Raw genomic sequence first — 22,619 nt, 5'->3', positions numbered from 1 at the left:
TAAAGTTGAACTAGCTTAAGTTAAATCCTCACTAGTCAAGAAGTTTAAAATTAATTGTAATTACAAATTAATTAAACTAAAAAATGTAAGTGCAACAAGGAATTTTTACAGTGCACATGCTTGTCGGATTCAAAAGGTCAACACTGCATTTATACAATGCGAAGAAATTTTTCTATCTGAACATATTTGGTTTATATTTATAAAATTCTTGGATTTTTTTTTGGTAAAAGTTTTGAATGATTCTTATTTCTTTAACTTGGGGTCGGACCAATTTGGGACACTGGCTGAGGTTTTGACATGTTTTTTTTTTTCAGTTGCTTAAATCATATTAATAGCTAATATTAACTGTGCTACAATAATATGTGAGTAACATGCATGTACATGTTTGTATTTTTAAGTAAATTATGTTTATGCATGATTAGTAAAAATAATGTATTTTAAAAGTTGCTGAAATAAGGCCAAGGAACACATACTAAACATTCGTTCACAAAAAAGGACTGGACCTTGTAGAGTTAAGAATTGGCTACAAAATAATGTACAAAACCATTTTACCCACATGAAACAGGATATTGATTTAACTTTTGTGTGACACTTTTTGTTGTGTAAAGGCAATATGCAAGGGAGGGTCGATGGTTATGAATATTGATGTGATTCACACCCGAATAGATAAAGACCCAACCCCTAATGCCTCAATGAGGAATGTTGTGCTAGAATGAATTTGAGGAGACTTAAAGAGAAAATGTTTTCCTTGTAGTTTAATAGTGTACAAGGCGGCAGGCAGATTTGTATACTAATTTTTCAGTATTTTCCGTTCAACCTTTGGTGGAGACCACTAGCATACAATCATCATTATTAAAGGACAAGTTGGGTATTTTACACTTAAAGCCCTGTTTTCAGATTGTTTGTGATGAAATGGAATGGTTTTGACTGGGATTTCGACATATGCGGCTGCCCGGAGGGTTTTTGGGTGTTTGTTGTTTCGCCTCCCACCTCTGCAGTGGGTGTGTGGGTGCACTGGAGCAATCCTTCCTAAAATGCATTAAACTTTCATTTACAAAGACGTGAAACTCACCGAGTGGTCAGGGGTGTGCACTGATATGCTAACACAAAAATCACCGCAAAAGATGCGTTCCAACAGCTGTTTTAGCATTTGTTGTAAACTTGTGGACCTATTTTTCCAAACGCCTCACACCCGTACATTCTTCCGTTGAGAGCTTGAATAATAAACACTCCAGCCCAGTTGGTGGCGATAATCGACCTTTGCCATTTGCAAGAATACAAACAAGGTTCCCGGCGCGGAGTAATACCGGACCTCACAGCACAACTTATACAAGTCAATGGAGTTGGCAAAAACTACGATAAAACCTGTTGGAATGCATCTTTTGCGGCGATTTTTGTGTGAGCGTGTCGGTGGGCACCCCTGGCCACTCGGTGAGTTTCGCGTCTTTGTGGACGGGGGTTTGGTGCATTTTGGGAAGGATTGTTCCGGTGCACCTTTGGGCCGTTGTGGAGGTGGGGGGTGGTGCAGGAAACGCCCGAGAATTCTCGGGCCAGGACCACCATGTCCAAATTTCAGTCAAAACCGTTCTATTTTATCATAAACAATCTGAAAACAGGGCTTTAGGTGTAAAATACTCAACTTGTCCTTTAATGGGTCAGTGACAAAAACGTTTTGGCAAGATGAGAAATTCAAAAGTCTTTTATAAAAACTTGTTTTAAAAGCACACATCTGGTATATTTCAATGTACATAGTGTATTTATGTTGAGTTCATGCAATAAAAATTACATTTGCACAATTTTTATGAAAGTTAAGACTGAATAGACCTGAAAATGTCAAATGGTGTAACCGTCAATTGCGCCAAAGAATGAGAAATATTAAATATTTTATCCACCTTGATGGCATGTAAGCATATTAATAAAAAATCATTTTATTATTTATTTCTAAATGTACATTTTACGTTTTTGTAATATTTGTCCGGACATATGCTGAAAACCGCTCCGTTTTCTAAATAATCTTTGACAAATGATGTAAAACTGTATGTAAAAAATCATATTACACTAAACTACATGATTGACCACATTGACATTTTTGCAATTATCCCCCAAATATTCTGTCAAAATGAAATAAAAGCACAAATGTTAGACTCAAAAAAGAGAATGTATGCAAGTAATCTGCAAATTAATTTTGAAATTTTAACCCTTTTACATTTAATTGAACCACACAGACACAAAATAATTAACGTCATGTCATTGACCCTAATACAAAAACGATTCTGAAACTGAGTCTCTTTATTGTTTTGGAAAACAACAACATGTGATCATTTGCAGCTTTTGCCCAACACAGATTAACCCTTGGAAAAAGGCACACATCGTATGTAAGCTAACATCTACTCTCCTGAGAGACCTGAAATAGAATAGATGGGGTGAGAGAGGTGTAGAGGAGGTGACAGAAGTGTGAGAGAGAGGGGAGATGCCAAAGCGGAGGGCACTTTGATTCTCTTAGGCATCTGTTTCTTCTGTGTGGGAGCTTGTGTCTTCACAAGCCTTCAGCAAAGGGCATCTGTCATTTCGAATCACAGAAAGAAAGAGCAGAAAACATAATCGATTGAGAAGTTGTCACGCAGTGTGTGTGTGTGGAGAAAGTGGTTTGTAGTGAGACTTTAGTCTTGCCATGGGCTTGTTGTGTCTTTGATCCTTGGTAACACATCCTCTTTAAAAGAAAGAATAAAGTGGAAAGGAATTGTGTCCTAAGGGGAGAAAGAGAGAAAACGAGTAACAGTTTTGTGCACATGGGCAGTCATGTGTGTAGCACAAATGTGTGTTGATGTCTAGATAGAGAAAGGTCTACCAACAGCAGGAGACTCCACCGGGTACCACTCATCTCCACTACAAATAGGAAAAAGAGGTTACAATTTGCACGAGCTCACCAAAATTGGACAGTTGAAGACTGGAAAAATGTTGACTGGTCTGATGAGTCTTGATCTCTGTTGAGACATTCAGATGGTAGAGTCAGAATTTGGCGTAAACAGAATGAGAACATGGATCCATCATGTCTTGTTACAACTGTACAGGCTGGTGGTGTAATGGTGTGGGGGATGTTTTCTTGGCACACTTTAGGCCCCTTAGTGCCAATTTGGCATCATTTAAATGCCACGCCCTACCTGAGCATTGTTTCTAACCATGTCCATCCTTTTATGACCACCATGTACAAATCCTCTGATGGCTATTTCTAGCAGGATAATGCAGCATGTCACAAAGCTTGAATCATTTCAAATTGGTTTCTTAAACATGACAATGAGTTCACTGTACTAAAATGGCCCCCACATTCACCAGATCTCAACCCAATAGAGCATCTTTGGGATGTGGTGGAACGGGAGCTTCGTGCCCTAGATGTGCACCCCACAAATCTCCATCAACTGCAAGATGCTATCCTATCAATATGGGCCAACATTTCTAAAGAATGCTTTCAGCACCTTGTTGAATCAATGCCACGTAGAATTAAGGAGGTTCTGAAGGTGTTCCTAATAATCCTAAGGTGAGTGTATATCCATCATTTTTCTAGGCACCCCTGCACTGTTATTAGCACAGCTCACAGTAAAAGGTAAATGTTTGTGAAATGGTGTCATATCTGAGGTGTGTCCTGCGGTCAGTGCTTGTCACATCCTTATTCACTGGGAAAACTGACTACACACTGACTAATGATGTGTGACAGAGACCCCACTGTGTATTTCACTGGTCATACACACACAGACTCCCATCGCCCTGTTAATGATAGAAGGTACGCGTTTAACATCCAACTGTGAAATAGCAAAACAAATTGAAAATACCAATCACTTCTCCGTAAAGGATCGCATATAAACCTGCCAAAGACCTCTTGCCTGTGTCTGTCCAGCTTAAACTCTCTGATACAGTGCTGAATCCAAACCTAAACCACATGGATGTGTCTGGTCCAGTTCGGCTCATATGTGCGTCTCTTCTGCCAAATGCTTTACTGGACTTCCAGAGCCAAGATTATACAGATGTGTTCAACTTCTTCCAACCTGCCACAATAATTCATGAGGCGCACATTTTTCAAATATTAAATTGCTTTCATTTTTTGGGGGTTCATCAACGAACAAGTTTCCCAGTAAACTGTTGACAGATGTGGACATCCACATTTACTGCTACCATACAGCACCATTTACAGTATATTGTTATGTGCTGTTTCTACAGATTGAAGTCATTTCAGAAATATACTGTATGTGGTTTTCCACATGGTCACAATAAAATCATTGGTAATGCACCAGCTGTTATATTGTGTGAAATATGTTGTTTTTTATTGTGTCGCACACCTTTGTGGTAAATAAAGCTCGCTACAAAAACCATAAATTAAACAAAATAGGCTGCCTGGCCCTTTTCCTTGCAAAAAATATGGTGGTGGTACCATGGTGCCGCAGTGATAACAGATGTTAATACCCTGGTATATTTCCATAAATACCATGATGTTATTTCATTGTTGTTCAAAGACTTCCTTAGTAATATTATGATACATTACAATATACTGTACTGTACTATGCAATGCTATGCAATACTATACTGGTCTATGAAGTGTGATCTAGCATGTTAAGGTCTTTTGCCTTTGTAGGGCACAACAATTCACTACACTACACTATAGTATACCATATTACACTCTAAAAAATGCAGGGTTATTTTCAAACCAGCGTTAGGTCAGAAAGGATGAACCCAACCTGTTGGGTTGTAATTTAACTTATGCTGGGTTGTTTCAACCTTTTTTTTTTTTGGTCATTTAACCTAACAACTGAGTTTGTCCCATTTTGACCCAACGCTGGGTTGGATATCCAGCATTTTTTTAGTGTACAGATTTGTAAAACTTTGAAAAATTACTATTTATTGATTTGCTAAGACTCTTTGGAGTCAAGGATTTTAATAAACTTCAAACCCACCTCGGTATGAGTCTTGCAGAGGTAGGTTAGAAGTTTGTTCAAATCTACATCTGCATCTATCTGTTTGTGCTACATCAAGAATTGATTTCTCAAATCATTTTTCTGAGATGTGTCTGAGATATTTTTCCAAACGATTATACTTTAAATCAAACTAAAAAAACATTCAAAACACCTATCAAGTAGCAACCTCATATTAACACCCTGGCACCCATCCACAACACCATTGCATGATAAATACAACTTATGCGTGGGAAACCACTGCTTAAATTTCTGCCCAAAACGTAAAAATGCAGTTTTTTTAGTATTTTGGCAATATGTACGATTGCGTGTACCATTTTAATGGAGACTCTGAAAAAAGTGAACTAAAGCTTGAGGAGAGCTGTGTTAGAGCCTTTTATCAGGAGACAAGAGGATGTACTGGACATAATCAGGTTCGGATGAGAGAAAATAGATCCATGTGAGCGAGTCATGCTTTCATCTGTTAAACGTAACGTCCATAAGCCGACTTACTGTGTCCTCTCCTTTGATCTTCTTTTGATGTTTAGATATTCACGAAAGGCTGTTGCTTTTTCTCTTACCATCTTTACTTTTTCTGCGAGTATGTCGTAACGCAGAAAGTACACGGCTATAAATTACGGAAGGATGAATGGAAAGAGTTTCCATCACATGTGGACAACAGCACAATATGAGCGTTTGAGTGGATCCACGTGTGATGGCACAAACAAATGTCCTGAGGTCATTATGTGGTTTCATACGAGGGAGCACAAATAATAAATCCTACTAGCTTGAGAAAAGTGAGCTTCTTCCTAATGGCCTGAATTTCAAATAACCCACATAAGGGACAATATTTTCAACACATTACTCTGTTGTAGCAATAAGTGTTGCTTTTCTGGGCTGCATAAGTTAAGCAGTCAATAAAAGTGTGCGTCCACACAAACATTTTATAAGACACTATATATGGTTCACTAAGACACAAATCTATTCATTAGTTTTGTAGTTCTCGAGACCGGTCTCGGTCTCAAGACCCTTTTTAAAGGTCTCGGTCTCGTCTTGGAATCGACCGCATTTTTACTCGGTCTCGTCTCGGTCTCGGACAAAGAGGACTCAGAATTTTATTTCAAGACCGGTCAAGACCACAACTGATGGCACACTGCAAAAAATAATTTTCAAGAAAAAAAAATCTTAGTCTTTTTTTAGTAAAAATATCTAAAAATTCTTAAATTAAGATGCTTTTTCTTGATGAACAAAACGACCCAAGAAAATAAGTCTAGTTTTTAGAGCAAAAATATCAAATTTAAGTGATTTTGTGCATAAAACAAGCTAAAAAAATCTGCCAATGGGGTAAGCAGAATTTTCTTGAATTTTTCTTGAATTTAGTGTTTAAGAAAAAGGTTCAAGATTTTTTTGCTTACCCCATTGGCAGATTTTTTTAGCTTGTTTTATTCACAAAATCACTTAAATTTGACATTTTTGGTCTAAAAACTAGACTTATTTTCTTGGGCAGTTTTGCTCATCAAGAAAAAGCATCTTAATTTAAGAATGTTTTGATATTTTTACTGAAAACAAGACAAAAATACTAAGAAGATTTTTTCTTGAAAAATATTTTTTGCAGTACACATCACTAATTTCTTTTTTATCATTAATTTTATGCCGTTTATTCAGGTTTGGCATATGATGTTGGCATTGTTTAAGCATTGTTTAAGTTTCTCCCAATGACAGTTTTTCTAATTTTATTACTAAAAACACCTGCATTGTGTTAAGTGGATGGCAAGCCATGGAAAGACAGTTCAGAATAAATGATTAAGTTGATTTCAGCTCTTTAGTGTTTGTTCACTTTTATTTGCTTATAGACAAAGATACATTCAAACATATCTGCAATGCCTTTCATTATTTTATCAACTTCTCTTATGGCATACACGCACGCACACACACACACACACACACACACACACACAAGAAGTGCCTAATCATATGCATATTCCACATTTTATCATAAGTGTTGGTCTTGACTTGGTCTCGGCCTGTCTTGGTCTTGGTCTTGACTCGGTCTCGACCCTTTAAAGTCTTGGACTTGTCTCGGTCTCGGCATGTCTTGGTCTTGGTCATGACTTGGTCTCAGTCTAGGTGGTCTTGACTACAACACTACTATTCATCCAAGTACTCTGTATTAGTTTATTTGACATTGCGTCATTCATACATTTAGTAGACCAATTTGCTATGAGCCAGATATTAAACTGATAAAAGATACTTTGCTTTCTACTTTATTAAATCAGAGTTTAAAATAGACAATAATAAATAAATAAATGAAGTGGCATTGCATCATAAACTCTTGGCTGTAGAGAGACAATAAAATGCATGTGGTTGGACAGTAAAGTGGATGGTGTCCAGCGTCATTTTTCTGCTTTTTCCCTGTAGGGGAGCAATAGATTTTAGGTGAACTTGGTATGAATGATTGAAAACGTAGAGCGCTCAGGTTTATAGAGGAGAGAGTCACTGGGGGATCAAGGCATCGATGGAGATTCAGGGTCAAACTGAAATAATAAAGAAACAGTGGAAAGATGGATGCGTGAGAGCTTTGAGATTAATAGTATAAAGAAAGGCTTAGAATTAATACAATGTGACACACACAATTTCTCACAAAAATACATTAGAATTAATACAATGTGACACACACAATTTCTCACAAAAATACATTAGAATGAAGATTATGAATTGTAAAGAAACATTGCATTTACCTTGCTCTACATGAGCCCACTGTGATTATGTCCATCACACAGAGAGAGAGAGAGAGAGCGAGAGACCAGTGCAGTCAAATAGACATTTGATGTTGCCATAGAGATGATTCTGGAAGTAGTGGAGTTTCATCTGAACTGAACTGGTAGTGTGTGCTAGATAATGAGCATGTTTCTGTTCAGAGGTCAGTGTATGTCAACCACATTACTGACCAGAGGTCCACATGAAATAGTCAACATGGCCTGTGCAGATCAGTTTACAGAGTGCTTTAGTACACACACACATGCCAACCCTATCTCACAGCATTTCTTTTTCGTGTCTTTTATGGATTAGCTTCTAAATTTTTGTCGCTTAGGGTTGGGGTAAGAATTTGGGTTTAGGTTAGGATGTCTGAATTCTAACCACTAACTAAGTGACAATGGTAAAAAGAAAAAAAAAAACAATTCAATACAGTGATTCTGTGATCTCTTAATATATTTAAATGTGCGTTTGTTGAAGCTATTGAGTGTATTAAAAGACTTTGAATATACTGTAGTGCATAAAACGTTTATGGTGCTTTAACACTTTGTCATACGCACAGTATCGGAATTGTATCGGTCATGTTGTCGATCCTCGATCTGATACCCGATCCCGGAAAAAAGCCTGAAACGGCCCTGATACCGATCTAGAATACCGGTTCAGGACATCCCTATTTCAAACAGATGATGATAAATATGTGAAAGTTACATATTGCAGCTTTAATATGCAGGTAAGGTTGTTGTTACTGTTACAGATCTGTAGAAGGGCTAGTGTTCCAATTAAGGGGGTTCTGGGGTGGTCCCGGACCTTCTATAAGCATTAAGGTACCCCCTATAAAGCACAAACATATAAATTGGGGGGTTCCCGGGTATTTTATTAAAATTAAAATACTACATGAATAAAAAAATTCCACAAAATGATACTGTCCATTATTTGTTTCAATTTCGCAATAAACTAATCCAAAAGATTTCTGTCTGAAATAAATGTAAGCTCTCATCTGCGCCTCACGCTGTTTCCTGGAGGAATTGACAGATTGTTCGATTTAGGATTGGGTTAGGTGCTTTTGAAAATTTCTCCTCAAACTATTATTTCACACTAATTTGAGGGGTAAAATGGGTAGGGTTTGAGTTAAGTGTAATTTGGTACTTCTTTGATTAAAACGTTGATACAGGACCAACAAAAAATGTTGATCTATGATCACATCCTTTTTTGAAATCACGGCGACTCTAAAATGACGTGGGGATGCTTGGCCAGGAGGGGCGTTTGGTTGGGGGACCCCCATAATATTTAACATGATTCGAACACTGAGTATAGCTGGACAATATCCTTAAATATTTGATATTCCAATCACTTTCCAAATATTGGCAAAATTTGATATTTTTGCTTTTGCACTAGAATAATTAAAAAGGTGATTTTTAAGTTCTTATTTAAAAAAGCATGATTTGGATAGAATGTTCAAATTTTTAGTGTCAAAAAAAGTCAATGTATAAACAACCCGCACCCGACCGACCTTTTCAACTAACACGCCCGCAACTCGGACCGCAAATATATATATATATATATATATATATATATATATATATATATATATATATATATATATATATATAGTACCCGACCCGCATATTTTAAAAGTAGTAATTGTTTAAAATACTTAATTGGCATCTTTATTTCAAACGACCCCATCGACCGCAAACCCGAATATCATTAAAATTATTTTTGGATGACTCGTAACCATTGGTGACCCGCTCATTTTGGATCAACCCACGCATCACTGATTCCCATATTACAGATAATTTTTTAGGGACTAATTCTTCATTCACTTCTGTATCTCTTTACACACCTGTGTTGCTTGTATTCACCATTTTGATCATGACGAGTTATGTTTTGTGCTACTCATGAGACATAAAGGGGAGTGAAATTGCCTTTTGGTGCCGTTTTTATCACATCACTGTACAATACGTAATGTATTCTGTTATTTCATATCTTCAATTATCTCTATAATATCTAATATTCAATATATCGCCCAGCCCTAATGTGTAGTGACAGTTGCTTAAATTAATAACCTATTACTATTGCCATGTTTTGACTTAGAGATGTGAGCAATCTTCTGACCTTAAGTATTAAACTTTAACACTTAACTAATTCTGCATGAATGATCCTCAAATCATGTGGCTCAATGAACAGAGACGTGTTATTACTCCTCTAAGTGATTTGACTTTCAAGGTGTTTCTTTTTGGAGGACAGTGAAACAGGCATAAAGTATACAAACCAGAATATCAGAGAAAAACAATGCACCAGCCATAATAGCCACTTAATAACTATAGAAATCGCATATGATTTTCTCAGAAAATGTTAAAAACTATTGCCTAATTTCATAATGATTTTGTTCTTCTTTTTAATCCACCAATAAGTGCTAGATGTGTTTTATATATATATATATATATATATATATATATATATATATATATATATATATATATATATATATGTATATGTATATGTATATGTGTATATATAGCTAGCGGTATGTGTAATCCGATGCCGTAAAATAAAAGTACAGTACAAACACACACACACATCACTGCAGGCCTGCGGAGAGCGGTTAGTTAATGTGATCCAAATCGGAGACAAGTACACAATACAATGCCCACCAGAACCTCCTGTCTCTCTCCCTGTACACCTCGCCCGATTTTTAATGATTCATCTGCAATACGCAGGACAAAAGAATGGTTGAGGGGAGCTTATTGTCAGGCTAAGTGGCTTGTCATGGAGAAATTTGAATCTGAAAGCGTTTTGTGTCGCTAAACTGAATGGATCTCAGGAGGGAATGGAAGCAGAAATGGCGTTTCAGTGGTCTGATTTACCCAGAAGTCTGCAGGCTCGCGTTGAAACAAGCACGCATGTGAGGACGTTTGTAAGGCTGTCGATGAAAGAAATCTGACCAAAAGTACGTATCACCACGAAATACAGGTCTTTTTCGTCCACGTGGGATTTAAAGTAGAACATAGTGTATCACTGAAACACACACACAAACTCAAGATGTTCATTCTCTTCTTACCTCACACAATTTTTATATGCACACTGAATCCAGGGGTCAAATTAGAGCATCTGTATTCTGTAGGCGTCCTACTCTCCTCATTCCCTGCTGAAACGAAAAAGGAAAGCGACTTTGCAAGGTTTTTTCCTCTACCTTCTACCTTCCCATCTATTAATTTTCCTCCTGGCGAGATGAGGCGCGTTCTAGCAACGGGTGAGGAGGCATTGTGAAATGAGAACGTGAAGGTAGCCTGGCAAGACAAATGTTAGCTCAGGAGTTCGTAGGAGTCGGTTCGAGCGTTGGTCGTCAGCTCTGCGGAGAGCTTTTTTTAATAATGCTAAAGCTTGTCTCGCAGGTAGGGGTGCTCCAGCTTCCCTGGGATTAGAAAGAAACTTTGGTGTACTGGGTGAAATCGATTAGCTTGTGTTAGTCTTCTGAGGGGAGAGGGCCTGAACTGTGCTGCTCTACTGGCCTGCTTAAAGATAAGAAGTTTCTTCAGGAGAAAAGGGGTAAATAAATACAGAAGAAAAACTTAAGCACTTAGAGCTTTGCAGGTACAACCTGAAAATCCAATACTAGTGAACTGAATGTTAATGTCTACAGTGGAGAGCTTCAGCACATTGCAGTCCACTAAGAACTGCATAGCTATCTGCAAACCTACTAGCAAGATTAGCAATGTTGATGCTGTCTTAGGCCACCACCAGCTTTGTTGTTTTGATGACAATCTATGTTTATATTTCATTCGCTCTCTTTATTAAGATACAAACAGAAAAATGGACCCTGCTGAAAAAAACAGCTAAGACCAGCATAGTAGCTGGTTTTAGCTGGTTTAAGGTGGCAGTAGCTGGTTTAAGCTGCTCATGCTGGTCTCTCAGCCTGAACAGCTAAGTCCAGTTAGACCAGCTTAAAAAGTGACCAAAACACAGCTAGAACAGCTTGCTACACCAGCAAAACCAGCTAAACCCAAGCTGGGAGACCAGTTAAAACCAGCTCACCAACTTATGCTGGTCTTAGCTGTTTTTTTTAGTAGGGTATGACCACAAAACCAACAATTTTCAGAACTTGCTTGGGTAAAAATCATATTAGTGTGACCTCTCTTACCACTAACACATCTTATACTCTTTTGAGGAGACTGATGTCCTGAAGTCATAGATTAGAATTAGAAATCAGGATTCCCTGCTAACCAAAATACGTGACTGCAATGTAATCTGATGACCAAACTTTCATTTGTGACCACGTAACTCGTTACATCGTGGAAACCGGAAAAGTGAAATTTCTGGTTTTGTCACCACAACGCAACTTTCGGAAGTTGAAAGTTAGTAGCATCAACGTTTATCACGTTGTCAAAACTTTACGATTACTTACTGTCAACGTCAAAAAGTTACGTTCTGGTGACGAAACCAGGAATTTCACTTTTTCCAGTTGCCACGACATAACTAATTACTTTGCCAAGACGTCACATTTATCACGTTGTCACAACGTTCCCATTACTAACTGCCAATGCCACGACTAATTACCTTGCCGTGACGAAAGTTTTGTCATTAGATTACGTTGCAGTTTCGTACTGATAATAACTTTGTGACAATGTCTATTGGATATTTAGTGTATATAAAAATGAATTAATAATCAAAATCAGGTAAATTCAGCTCATTTAATTTAAATAAGAATAATCTTTAAACGTTAGGAGATCGTAGAGGCGACGTTGTAAATTAGTACTATACTGGTAATGGAATTACCTCCCTGGGACGTAACGATTACAGTACGTTGCAAGTACTGTAAGTCATGAAATTACAGAAATATTATGAATATATTACGTAACTGGATCTTTCTTGGTTATGTCGTGATGTTAGGAGATGGTAGAGGCAAAATTATGAATTGGTACTATAAAGGTTATGAAATGACCTCCGTGGGACGTAACAGGTACGTTTCCAGTATGTCGTGAAATTCTGATTATTTTACGTAACTGGATCTTTCTTCGTTATTTTGCAATGTTAGGAGATCGTAGAGGTGATGTTGTGAACTGGTACTGTAATGGTAATAAAATGACCTCCCTGGGACGTAACAGTTATGTGGCATTCACACCAACTGCGAAAGAGGCAGCAAATGTCTTGAATGACTAGAATTTCACATGTGAATGTAGCGAGTAAGCGTAAAATGTTCAAGCTTCCAAATACGTGCAAACAGCGCGTTTTTGCAGCCTTTACCGATGTTAGGAGATCGTAGAAGTGACATTGTGAATTGGTACTGTAATGGTAATAAAATGACCTCCCTGGGACGTAACAGTTACTATGCCAGTACTGTAAGTCAGCAAATTACCAAATCTGACAAATAAATTACGTAACTGGTACGTTGTGTGTTAGCGGGGTTTCACTTAATTTAGGTCTAAGAAAGCCTGCAGTGTAAAGGGGACGTCACACTAAATACTTGAAACTTTAGCTTATACTTTACTCTGTTTTGTAATCCTACATGCAGATGTCCTGTATTTTCTGGTTGTATTCTAATAAAGGGATTAAAAAATAATTATATATATGGCCATTATACCATTGAAAAAACATCAAATCTAATGGTGGCATGGTGACCTTTGGCAAGTACTGTATCTTGCAGGGGTCTCCAACACTGGTCCTGGTGAGCTACCATCCTGCAGATTTTAGCTCCAACCCCAATAAAACACAGCTGAAGCAGTTAATCAAGTTGTTAAGGGTTGCACGACCACTCAAGAGGCCGTCTGACTGGCTTGTTGAAAAACTCAACACACATCTTGCCAGAAATCCTATAGATTTGAACTAATTACATGTCCACTTTGAAACTCCTGAAGTGTTTCCTATTTTGTATTTCATACAGTAGGCCTATACATCAAACGTTCAGCTAACGGTCCGTGAGTGTCAAGACTATCCCAACCCTAACCATAATTTACCCCTAAAAATTTAAGTGAAATAACAGGATGGGGCGGCACAGTGGCTCAGGTGGTACCACTGTTACCTCACAGCAAGAGGCTCCCCGGTTCGAGCCCCGGCTAGGTCAGGTGACCTTTCTGTGTGGAGTTTGCATGTTCTCCCTGTGTCAGCAAAGCATGCCGCACAAGCCCTGAAAAGTGAAGCCAAAACGTCTCGATCGCCCCCCAGTGACTGGTCCCAGTATAGGTCATAAACCTCGCCTCCCCGTGTTATTCAGTGGGACTTGAGACCAACTAAAAAATTTAATTACACTTCAATTATCTTTTTTCCGAAGCTGGTTTCTGTCATTTACTGTAGTTTTATTACGCTGACGTAAATTCAAGTGTTTGTTTTTAAAATTAGGTGGTGTCACGTCATGATTGACAGCTGTGATATTTGCATTCTTCGAGAGCGAGGGCGGGGTCTTGATTGCGCGAACGGCTTTAATTCCCGCTCACTATTGTGCAGGAATGGTCCCAAAATCGCTACTGCGCAGACTCAAGACCCAAGATGTCAACGCCGTATCGGGACACTGCGGCTTCACTTTTCACCAATGGAAGAGAGAGAACAGGCATCGTCCATCTTTTTTTACAGTCTATGGTGTCAGCGTGGGTTTACTCCTGGTACTCAGGTTTCCTGCTACAGGACCAAAATTGTAAGTTAGGCAAATTGGAGATGCCAAATTGTCCCTCCCCCAACCTGTGTCTGGATAAACTTGTCTAAAATATAGTCAGTTCTCGCCATAAATATAGACATAGATGCTGGAATGGCGTAAAGAATTAAAAAATAACATGATGCTTAAAATGTTATCCAAACACAGTCCTAATCCGTAACCATTATCCTCCTATTACAATCTGACTGGACCATCAATGATCTACGTCCAGGAACATTTCATAACTGTATTTGGTTTACCATTAGATTAAACCATAACTCATATTTTTATTTGATTAATATTAATGATGTAATAGACACCAGCAGGTCTTTTGGACTACAGTTACACAAATGCACAAAAATGTAATGCACAGATTCTCATATTCTGCAATCCGACCAGAATAAAAATCATCTCACCAGGAAGTCTTTGTGCACTGCACATGACCCGACCGTCTGTGTCTTAGCCCTTGAGTGATCATTGTGCATTTGTATAGCATTGTCAGCGACCAGTTTGCTACTGCTAACAACACGCCTCAGGGTGCATGCAAACACACGGATTATCCCGGTCGATAAACAGCAGGCCTGTCTGAATACACTATGCAGTCCTTAAAGTTTAAAGCAAACCTTGCCTTAGGATCTCTTCACAAAAGCAACAGTTTTACAGAAATGCCTTAATACTTAGATTCACAATCGTATAGAGAAATTGGAATCATGAAATATTTGTATGGTTTGGAATTAGTATTGTATTTATGTGATGCAAAATGGTGTATGCTAGTGGCTAGTTGGATATGGTTACATCTGGACTGGTAACCAAAAGATTGCTGGTTTGAATCCAGCAAGAGTTGATTGATGGACCTACCTCAGGGAAATTGTTGTTTTTAAGTGTTGTGTTAGTCATTTTGGCTGAAGAAGTGTCAACTTAATGGCAAAACAAATCAAAATGAATGATGAAGAAGAAAGTGTCACACTCCAATTAGGCGACTTATTGTTTGCATGGTGCCCATTGAGGTCTGTGAACAATATACAAAGCTGTATGATATATACTGGAGCATATGTTTAACAAAAAAAAAAAAAACATTTTAGAAAATTTAAAGAGGAGTCTTGGTATGGTGCATGTTTTTACCAGGTAGCCAGAGCGGATGAACATTGATTCTTTTAGTTTTTCACACACAAGCAATTACACACATTTGGTTAATGTGCAAATTAATTAGCAGCTTTTGGCACAGAGCCGGCATTCGTACTCACACACAGAACACAAAGGCAAATAAAAATGTGATAAATTGCGTTGGCAGGGGGTTCATGAGTACAGTACATGTTGTTTTCTACACTGCTTTAACATTTCATTGCATAATTAAATAAAATTTCTGCTGTTATTTTCTTGTGCTTCTCATTCTTCTTTCTGTCTTACTAAAATATTTTAAGGACTTCATTTTATTAATTTTGCCAGCGTGGCAAGCTTTATCATCAGTCATTCATGTGCCGTTTTGCACTGAATTAGTAATTAAAACTCATTACTGGCAACGATGTGCAGTCATCAAGCTTGTCAATCAAACACTCACAAACACGAAAACACTTAAGCAGCAAACTCATATTTATCCTTTGTTCTGTATTATTGCAATGGATTTCTTAATAGGCCATAAGAAAGTGAAACACAGAGATTTTTGTTCAGGAATGTCGTTGTGTCAAAGCCTAAATATTTTTTTTTAAACCTCTGGTTCTAAAATATTGAAATATTTGTTCATGTGTTCAATTTTATTGCTTAATACGTCTCAAATATAGAGAGAGGAATTTCATAGCCAATCAGTAGCCTCTTTCACACAGTAATTCTGGTAAATTACCATGAATTTACCAGAATGAATTTACCAGTAAATACAAAAATGTGCTGTTCACACACGCAGTGGCGTCCCGTTATTTTACCAGTAAGACATCATTCACACATCAGTATCAAAATACTGGTAAATTCGTTGAGAAAGCGGAAGTACCTGTAGCACGCGGCGAGCTCAGTGTTGTATTTGTAAACAATCCACGTCGTTCATAACCACGGTCCGTATTTTGTTGTTTTCACGTCTGTGGTAAACAGTCGCGAAGTTGCTCATGACCAAACAACTTTGCATGAGACGACGTCAAACTGAAAATGCGTTTTTAACAACAGTACTGTTTGCACTTTAGGCTTCACAGAGGGCGTGCTAAGAACGTCGGCAATTCGGCGGTAAGCTGTTTTAAACAACTTTGGTAAAGAAATGTGGACGTAAACTTCAGGTGTGCTCAACTTTCAAGCAGCATGTGTGTGGAAACGTCAGTAAACACTGCGGGGGTAAACGCGTCATCTGTATTAAAACGCTATGATTGGCCCGAAGCTGTCAGCACGGTCTGACGTCGTCCGTTCTAAATGCCGGTAATCCTATAATTTTCGTTCACACACAGTGCTTTATGCCGGTAAATTACTGGTAATCTTACAACCTGTCTTACTGGTAAATTGGGAGCACTGATTTACCGGAAAGGTTCTGTTCACACATGACATGTTAACGGCAATTTACCAGTAAATTACCAGTAAAGGCTGTATGTGTGAAAGGGACTAAAGATATTGGATATAACAAGATGTGGCACTGCTATTACTATTAATATGGGACAATGAAACGCTCAACATGGCCTATCTGGTGACAGAAGTCCCGCCTTCCAGTTAAAATAACCAATTAGATTTTCTGAAGGAGGGGCTCTGCAGAGCTTGCCAACCTATGTGCATGCGCGGTAGTTGAAACGACCTTGAGAAAATGTGTTTTAGTGCAATAAAACAAAAGTAATGGTACAGTTGAAGTCAGGTTTAATTGTTGGTTAGAAATATGTTGTTTAATTGGGATTTTAGCACGCGATTTTAGAGATATCTGTCTTTTCCCATTCAATAGATAGGATTTTAGGCTTGCATGACTGAAATAACTGTCCAGAGGCATTGCAAACATGTCCACCTAGTGGCGCGACTTCCTTAAATGGGAACTGCATAGCAACCACCCTGAACCCTAGCACAGGCATGACTCCTATATATAGCCTATTAAATAACATAGTATATAAAATATAACCTAGTTTGCAAAGAGTTGCTTTTGCAAAAACTGCACCAAACCTTTGATATTATGATTTCATCAGGTATCTTTTGTCATTGTCAAACCTCGGCAAAGATAAAAATCTTTTTCTGCAGTCCTGCATCTTTCCATTAAACAGCATTACATGCTTCGTAATTCACATCATTAAAAATGACTGTAAATACAAATTTTTTATAAAATAAATCTTTCCATGTCTGACACTCAAGTCGAGTCAACGTGACCACAGACCACAATTCCAATTCTGTACATTTCTGAAATAAGTTTTGAGGGATTTTTGTGGTATTTTTTAAATATCGTGGTTGGCAGAGATGCATCCTGAATAGGGCAGAGAAAAAGCAGAGATGAATTATAATTAGCAGGTGTAATTAGAGACAAGCAGACATAAATGAAGAAGGATTAATTGCTGTTAAAATCGAGAGCTCTTTATTAATGCTCATATTTAATTCCATCTATCCTGTTGCCTGCAGACGAACTGTTGAACTAAAAATAGCTCTCGCTGTCACTGTGTGTTGTTCGGTTCAAGTCTTGACATTACAGATCGTGACACAGTGACTCTGTGCTGTTGTACTGATATATGCATAAAGTCAATGCTGTTAATTAGTGTCACACACTGTACTGTAAATGGAGTTTTGTGATGGATATTGGATGTTAATTTACTTAGTGAGTGAGTGAATAAGTGCGTAAAGGAATGAATGAACAAGCTAATTAATGAACAAGCTAATGAATCAACAAGTAAATAAATGCATGAATGAGTGAGTGAGTGACTGAGTGAGTCAGTGACTGAGTGAGTGAAGGAAGAAAGGTAAGAAATAAGCGAAAAATGAAAAAGCAAATAAATGAACGAAAGAATGAGTGAGTGAGTGAGTGAGTGAGTGAGTGAGTGAGTGAGTGAGTGAGTGAGTGAAAAGGAAGATAGGAAAGAAATTAACAAACAAATGAATTAGTAAATAAGTGAGTGAATAAATTAATAAAGGAAGGAAGAAATAAATGAATGGATAAACAGGCAAACAAATGAAAAAATGAATGACTAAATGAATGAACGAATAACTGCTTCATTTATTGAGTGAGTGAATAAATGAAAGAAAGAAGGAAGGAATGAATGAAGGAAGAAACAAACAAATAAACAAACAAGCAATCAAATGAACCAATGAATGACTGAGTAAATAAATAAATGGATTAATGATTAAATGAGTGAGTGAGCAAGTGAGTCAGTCAGTGATTGAATGAGTGAGTTTATGAATAAGTGAGTGAGTGAGTGAGTGAGTGAATAAGCGAGCGAGTATATGTATAAGTGAGTGAGTGAGCAACTGAGTGATTGAGTGGATGAGTGAGTGAGTTTATGAATGAGTGAGTGAGTGAATTTATGAATAAGTGAGTGAGTGAGTGAGTGAAGGAAGAAAGGTAAGAAATAAGCGAAAAATGAAAAAGCTAATAAATGAACGAAAGAATGAGTGAGTGAGTGAGTGAGTGAGTGAGTGAGTGAATGAATGAATGAATAAATAAAATAATTAATGAGTGAAAGAGTCTTTAGATCATTACCAAAAAGAACAAATAATGAATAAAAGAGCCAACAAGTAAGTGAAAAGGAAGATAGGAAAGAAATTAACAAACAAATGAATGAGTAAATGAGTGAGTGAATAAATTAATAAAGGAAGGAAGAAAGAAATGAATGAATAAACAGGCAAACAAATGAAAAAATGAATGAAAAAATGAATGAACGAATTACTGCTTTATTTATTGAGTGAGTGAGTAAGTGAATTTATGAATAAGTGAGTGATTGAGTGAGTGAGTGAATTTATGAATAAGTGAATGAGTGAGTGAGTGAGTGAGTGAGTGAGTGAGTAAGTGAATTTATGAATAAGTGAGTGAGTGAGTGAGTGAGTGGGTTTATGAATAAGTGAGTGAGTGAGGGAGCTAGCAAGTGAGTGAGGGAATTTATGAATAAGTGAGTGAGCAAGTGAGTGAGGTTGAGTGGATGAGTGAGTGAGTTTATGAATGAGTGAGTGAGCGAGTGAGTTAATTTATGAATAAGTGAGTGAGTGATTGAGTAAGTGAATGAATGATTGAGTGAGTGAGTTTATGAATAAGTGAGTGAGTAAGTGAGCGAGCGAGCGAGTTTAAGAATTAGTGAGTGAGCAAGTGAGTAAGTGAGTGAGTAAATTAATCAGTGAATGGGCGTGTTTATGATGAGTGAGTGGGCAAGTTTATGAATAAGTGAATAAGTGAGTGAGTGAGTGAGTTTATGAATAAGTGAATAAGTGAGTGAGTGATTGAGTAAGTGAATGAGTGAGTGAGTGAGTGAGTGAGTGAGTGAGTGAGTGAGTGAGTTTATGAATAAGTGAGTGAGTGAGCGAGCGAGTGAGTTTAAGAATTAGTGAGTGAGTGAGCAAGTGAGTGAATGAGTGAATAAATGAGTGAGTGGGCGAGTTTATGATAAGTGAGTGAGTGAGCGAGCGAGTGAGTTTAAGAATTAGTGAGTGAGCAAGTGAGTGAGTGAGTGAGTAAATGAGTGAGTGGGAGAGTTTATGATAAGTGAGTGAGTGAGTGAGTGACTGGGCAAGTGAGTGAGTGAGTGAGTGAGTAAATTTATGAATAAGTGAATAAGTTAGTGAGAGATCAAGTAAGTGAATGGGTGGGTTTATGAATAAGTGAGTGAGTGAGTTTATGAATAAGTTATTGAGTGAGTGAGTGAGCGGGCGAGTTTATGATAAGTGAGTGAGTGAGTGAGTGAGTGAGTGAGTGAGTGAGTGAGCGAGCGAGCGAGCAAGTTTATGAATAAGTGAGTGAGTGAGCAAGTAAGAAAGGAAGGAATGACTGTATGAACAAACAAACAAACAAACAAACAAGCCAACGAATGAATTAATTACTGCATGAGTAAATGAATGAACAAACAAACTAGCATTATTTTTCTTGTGTTTGTGGCACAGTGTGTGCATATAGATGCAGTTGTGATGTCGTCTTGTTCCATTTATTAAAAAGCAACATGTTATTCATAAGTAGCTTCTCATTCTGTCTGTGTGGCAGCCCTTAATGTAACATGATAAGGAGACCAAATGGACAGAGTTAATTAAAAAGAGTCAGACAATTTGACAGTCTCTTCTCGTTCCGACTCTCTGACAATAACAAAGACACGGTCTGTTAAACGTTTCACAGCGGGAACTCGAACGTTTCTCTGGAAATTCACAGCAGAATACTTTATCGGGATTAGTTTACTGAAAAGTCGAAAATTCCAGTTGGCTATGTGGCCTAAGACAGTTGTCTGAAGGGCCTGTCATCATTTGTATCTCTGTGTGTAGATGTAGTCGGGTGTGCGTATGTGTGTGTTGTATTGTTGTGGCCAGACCTCGCAGTCCATCAGGGTTTTAACACACCAGGGCTCTTCTGGTATACGCATTTTATTTAGTATCTGTTGTCTGTTACACAACCCACACTTTATAACAAACATACATCTCCTGTTGTAAAACACAGTGTTTAGACAGTAGTAAATGGTTGTAAGGTGAAATGAATTACTTTTGGTTAGTTTATGTGTTTTGTAAGTCTATAACTTTAAAGTTTTGGGAGCTCTTACTGATGGACAACATGAAATATTTGTACCCATTTAAAATTTATTTTTCACATTACAGAGCCATTTTTCAATAGTAAAAAATTCTTTTTAATTTTTAACTTAAGTACCCAACAAATAAGACACCCAAATAGATAATAAATGCTTGCCATTTTTAAAAACACAAAGGTTTAGTAAAATAGCTTAGTTAATTTGGTACAACAAAAGAATAAATAATCTCTGTATCCACAATAATTACCATCTGCACTTTGCTACACAGCAAATAAGCCGCAGTAAATTTAAGCAAATAGAGATTGCATCCATCTGCATGTAGTTTGCACGCAGACATCATTGGCATGTAAATATAAGCGCAGGTTTGCAGATAATGAAAAGGCGGCTATTGCCGTAATTCATTTAAATGAAAATGTGGCGGGCTTTCATTTAAAACTCATGTAAATACCATTTGAGGTGGTTGGTAATATAATGTAATGTAAATGAATGTGCCCATATGCGGTTGCCGGAGCATAAACGGCACGCAGATGGGACCCTCGCTTTTAGTTTTGTCACAGTGCGATGCTCCGTTAACCCTTGCTGGATATAGGGGACGGGACAGGCAGAGGTGGGTAATAAATTGAAACCAACAGAGCTCAAGGTTACGACACATAAATCCTGAGAGAGTGGATCAGGGTGACGTGTGAGAATGGTATTATAGTAGGAGAGAGAGAGAGAGAGAGAGAGAGAGAGAGCGTGTGATCAAGCAAGATTGAGAGCGTGGGGGCAGAAGGGAAGTGCGGCGAGAGAAGAGTGCACACGAGCGAGTGCAGAGAGAGAGAGAGAAATAAAGCTACGGCAAAGGGATCCACAGAGGCAGATGAGTGAGTGCAGTGTGTGAAAGAGAGGATTGTTACCACCGTATCTTGTTATCACGGATCGCCTTAAGATGGTCCCATAGCCCTCGCGCTCCATATCTGGATATTTCTACTTCCATGTGGGATGAGCAGCTGCACCGAGTGAGACAAACGCATCTGACATCAAAACCATGAGGTACTGAGAATGACAGAGGTGTTTGAAAGCAGAACAGAGGGATGGCTGAGATAACAAGCTGGGGAGAGAGAGATTTTAAAGGATAAAACAGTACGGCATGAACGGACGAGAGGTGTTTCCTGAAAGTGGAGTTCGGGGGTTTCTTCCTCTGTTGTGGGACTGAACATTAACCCAGATTCTGTTCACTTCAGGGCTGTAAGTTTGTGATTGTTGTTGGGTGGTGTTGTCTCTATTTTTTTATTTAAACTTTTTTTAGACAAACTCTTGATTTAAGGCTTTGAATTTTGAAATCAAATTAAGTGAGTTCAGACGGTGATATAAAAATCCTTCTAAATTAAAATCAAATTCACATTTAAATACAAAAGTACAATACTCTCTTTAATTTATTTAAACATATTAACAGTTTTATCTAGTGACTTGCAGTGCTTTAATTGTATACTTTTTGTTGTTTAAAAATGTAACTCATGATCTTGGCATTGCTAGCACCATACCAGCTGAGCTATAGAAACACATACAATATTTATCTCTTTTTTTTGACTGCCTAATATATTAGTTGTGCTCTGCAGAGTAAATGCTTTTTTATTCAAACAACAAGGTGTGTGTGCAGTATATCCTGGTCTT

General features: G+C 37.8%; 1 protein-coding gene across 6 annotated transcripts in view; it reads left to right on the top strand.

The window, feature by feature from the left end:
• Window positions 1-22,619, top strand: part of sulf2b (sulfatase 2b) — a 226,799-nt gene that overhangs the window by 145,080 nt on the left and 59,100 nt on the right. The window contains exon 1 of one of the 6 annotated variants that reach the window (XM_055187942.2): window positions 21,723-21,998. The exons of 4 other annotated variants lie outside the window; for them this stretch is intronic. The gene's annotated coding sequence lies outside the window, so the exon portion shown is untranslated. Of the gene's footprint in view, window positions 1-21,722; window positions 22,194-22,619 lie in introns of those variants that run through there. One more of the 6 variants, XM_055187943.2, reaches the window with a different exon arrangement.

Source organism: Misgurnus anguillicaudatus, chromosome 13 (assembly GCF_027580225.2).
Source record: "Misgurnus anguillicaudatus chromosome 13, ASM2758022v2, whole genome shotgun sequence".
NCBI lineage: Eukaryota > Metazoa > Chordata > Actinopteri > Cypriniformes > Cobitidae > Misgurnus > Misgurnus anguillicaudatus.
This window is presented reverse-complemented; position numbering and strand designations above follow the sequence as displayed.